This window comes from Populus euphratica, unplaced genomic scaffold (assembly GCF_000495115.2).
Source record: "Populus euphratica unplaced genomic scaffold, PopEup_1.0 scaffold163.1, whole genome shotgun sequence".
Classification (NCBI taxonomy): Eukaryota; Viridiplantae; Streptophyta; class Magnoliopsida; order Malpighiales; family Salicaceae; genus Populus; species Populus euphratica.
The window spans coordinates 801,673-805,734 of NW_011499948.1; the positions used below are offsets into that span (position 1 = coordinate 801,673).

The window sequence follows — 4,062 nt, forward strand, 5'->3', positions numbered from 1 at the left end:
ACATTAAACATCCCCTCAATCGTTGCCATTACTGTTTGAGTTATGAGTTTTGCATTGGCATGTAATGTAGGTGTTGCTGCATGCATTGGTGTTACAACTGGGGGTGCATCTCTTTATCTTTGTTGGTTTGTTCCCTAGGTTGTGATCCCATAGCCTGCCTCAAATTGATATCATCATAGAGTCCCACTTACTCCTCTAATTTTGACTTATGAGATATCAAAGACATTCTCCTATTGTTGTATTATTTCTCATGTATATCCTAATTGTAATTAGCAATTTATTAAACTTTTATTCAATTTCCTTAACCCAAAACTAGGCTATAATACCAATTGACATATACATACATACATACATACATACATACATATATATATATATATATATATATATTTCACTCGGTGCAAATATCTTTTTAATACCAAGTTATCGATTAAAAAATCACAAACTATAAATAATAACCACAAATCTCATCTCATTATATTTGACTTCATAACTCAACTAGAACATCAATTTCCACAACTTTTTTTTAAACTAATAAATATTTTTTAGAAAAATTTAAAAGTAATTAATTCATAATAAACATTAATTTCTTAGGATATAAACATATTTAATTAGACATACAATAAAACTACAATATAAACATATTTAATTGGACATACCATAAACTATATTATTGATTTAATAAGAATGATATTCTTAAGAGATAATTTAAACATTTAAATTTCTTAATACATAAGTGATATAGTAATAAAATATTAACACTTCTAAAAACAAAATTTAATTTAAATAATTTTTTTATTTATATATCCACTTTCCAGCTCGAACGTCCAAGTTACCTAGCAATATATTTATATAACATGTAAATACCGTTAAAAATTAAAAATGTACACTTTACAATAAACTAATAAAATAAAGATCATTTAAAATATACATAATAATATATTTATTTGCTTATTAGATGAAGTATTTATCATTAATATATTAATTTGATTTATGTATTATTTAGCCAATTTTTATATAACTGAAATTCATTAATTAGTATGTTATTTTTATATAAAAAATCCTTCTAATCACCTTTTTAATATTATATTATTTTTTATTAACTAGAAACTAATTTTTTAACGTGTCCAAAGTATTATTTTTATTAACTGGAAAATAATCTTTCATCTAGGATATTCCATCAACGTTGAAGTCGATGTTCAGAAGGGAATGTGCCAGCAGTCAATGATCGAAGTTTGCATGGATTGTCACTGAAAAGAAGAAACGAAAGGAAACAACGCAGCCTCCACAGTGGGCAGCCTGAAACAGTTTGGTGGGGACGAAAACATAGAGGATAAAAAAAAAGAAAAAAACAGCTTCGAGCAGTGTATAAAAAGTGAAACGACTGGAGAAACAATCAAATAGTAAACAACGCATATGCATCACACAAAGAAGATTGGCAGGTTAGGATAGGGAGAAATCAGACGTAAAAGGCAGGCATCCAAGTAAGGCAACTTTGAAGTTATCCCTGTAGCAATGCAGGTTTGTTCTTATTAAGAAAATAAAGTAATTCACGCCATCCATGTCATCTTGTTCGAGTAGCGGACGAAAAATGTTATCAGAATAAAAAACATAAAGACAAAACACGTGAAGAATGCAATGGAAGCGCATCTCAGCTAATGACCAAACAGTTAGCACTGGTAGTTTAAGCAAAGGAAAGAAAACAAATAATCAAGCAAGCAGGAATGTTGCGCAGTTGCGGCGTGAAAATAGACATCAAAGAAAGTCGCCTATCATGGGGATTGCACGCATCTTCTATACAGCAGAGGGTGGGGGGCAATATGGCTCGATGACTTAGGCTTGTCATTTAAGTGTGCTGCAGTAGGTGCGATGTCTTCCAGCTCTGACTACACCCTGTCACATGGAAGGAGTAAAAGGTCAGGATAAAAAATGATGTTGGGTTTTCTCCATTTTTTCTCTCTTAATTGATGTAATTGAATGACCCTTGGGTTTAAGGAAAAAGGGAAGATAAGCATAAGAAATTTAAGGGGAAGAAATACAATGGGCTGTAACGGAGACGCATATTTTTTTCATTCATTAGAGCATGCATGGTCAGGTAAGGAGAATGTTAAAAAGCAAGCAAATGCCCAAAAATCTGGAAAAGAATTTCAACGGCAGTTATGGGAAGAATGTCCTAAACCTGTGTTGCGTTGGCTCAGCCTGGAAATGAAGCCTTCTTCTTGTTCCAGTGAGGCTGGGTCCCTCGAGATCCTACTGAAAATCTGAGCTTGTTGTCTGGAAAGATGCTGAAGAGCTGATAGCAGGAGGAGGGATGCCTATCGGAGTTATTGGAGTGGCTGGTGAAAGCTTACTGGAGTGGTGTCAGAATGTGATGAAGGCTGAAGGGTTTTTATCTGCAGGGCTGGTCATTATATATGACTAAAAAAGATGCAGCAAGTGGAGCTGCTATGACGAGAGAAAAACGTGGCAGCCTCTCCCAAATTGAAATTGACAGGAACATGTAGGAAATAGACAGGATTGAAAGTGAATTAAAACCATAACCAAAAGAAAAAGAAAACCGCCACCTAAGCCAGTCAAAAACAAACCAACCTATAACAACGCACAGAGAGAAGAAGAAAAAGACCAAGCAAAAATCTAGTGAAAAATGAACTAACCATCTAACAAACAGGGAACAATCCATCCCAAAATAGAGGACAGACTGAGTCTTTGTTAACATGGTAGCTTCCAGATTCAGATGGCTTTTATATTGTTGATATGTTTGGTTAGCTACGAACCACACATTTTAATTATTAATACCTATAAAAACTTATATTTTATTAAAAAATCATTTTAAACTTAATAATTTAAATTGTTAAGTGAGGTTTGAAGATATGATTTGTATTATTTTCTAATACATCCTGAAAGTTTTTTGAACTTCAAACCTGCAAATACTCACACAACCTTGTACTTAATTTTTTTTTATCATTAAAATTTTGATACCATGTCAAAAAATTAATTCAATTTAATAGCTTAAGCTATTGAGTTGAGATAATTTTATGACATGATATTAGAGCCTTGATGACCAAATCTCACCATCCCTATTTATTTGATAAAAAATAAGCATAAGGTAATGTGCATTTGTGCAAGTTTCAAGTCCAAAGGACTTTCACTTAAAGGGGTGTGTTAGAGAATAATATAAATTGTATCTTGGAATCTCATCTGACAACTTAAACTATTGGATTGAAATAATTTTTTGACATGGTATTAGAGACTTGATGACCAAGAGGTTACAAGTTTGAATCTCACCACCCTCATTTATTTGATAAAAATCAAGCACAATGTGATGTGGGCATATATAAGTTTCAAGCTTAAAGAGTTTTCACTTGAGGAGGTGTATACTATTGAGTCAAAATAGTTCCTTAACCGTAGGTTATGCAAAAGTCACTCACGCTTTCTTTTGAGTGTCGTCACTGTTCAGAAAACATGGCTTTATTTTTTTTTCTCACCAAAATAGCCCTATTTGGTCTTCTCCTCTCATCTATCTTTCCCTACTCTCTCCACTATGCTTCCCTCTTTCAATCTCACACAAACTGCACATTGTCCCTTTTGTTTTATTACTGATAGGAGATCTTGACTATCTTTGGAAATATTTAAGTCTATTAACAAATTTATTGCCTTCTCCTCTCATCGATCTTTCCATGCTCTCTCTACTATACTTCCCTTTCTCATTCCAAGCTCACCCAAATCTCACACACTCACCTTGTTTTGTAGTTGATTCCCTATTCGCGCTACTATTCTTCCCTCTCTCATTCCAACCTCACATAGACTGCACCCGGTCACAGTTTTTTTTTGTAGTCGATTAAAGATCCCAACCATTTGCCAATAGATCTACTACTATAACCATACATTTCTTCTTCCTTTTGTATAATTTATCTCGTTCTGTTTTGATTAAGGAACTTATTGACATGACCAAAAGATTGATGTCTTCTTCTAAGTGCAGGATTGTCGAAGTAATAAATAACCCGACAAGACTAGGATCGAACCACAAAGAGGTTAATTGTATAAATTATAAATAACAAGAAT

General features: G+C 33.0%; 1 long non-coding RNA gene across 1 annotated transcript; it reads right to left on the minus strand.

Annotated features, from left to right (window-relative positions):
- Positions 1-1,612: 1,612 nt before the first annotated feature.
- On the minus strand, positions 1,613-2,355 carry LOC105137771 (uncharacterized). The gene is made up of 2 exons (XR_844646.1): positions 2,180-2,355; positions 1,613-1,893 (listed from the first exon to the last, which is right to left on the minus strand). It is a non-coding gene; the product is annotated as an uncharacterized LOC105137771 (long non-coding RNA).
- Between the last annotated feature and the right edge of the window lie 1,707 nt (positions 2,356-4,062).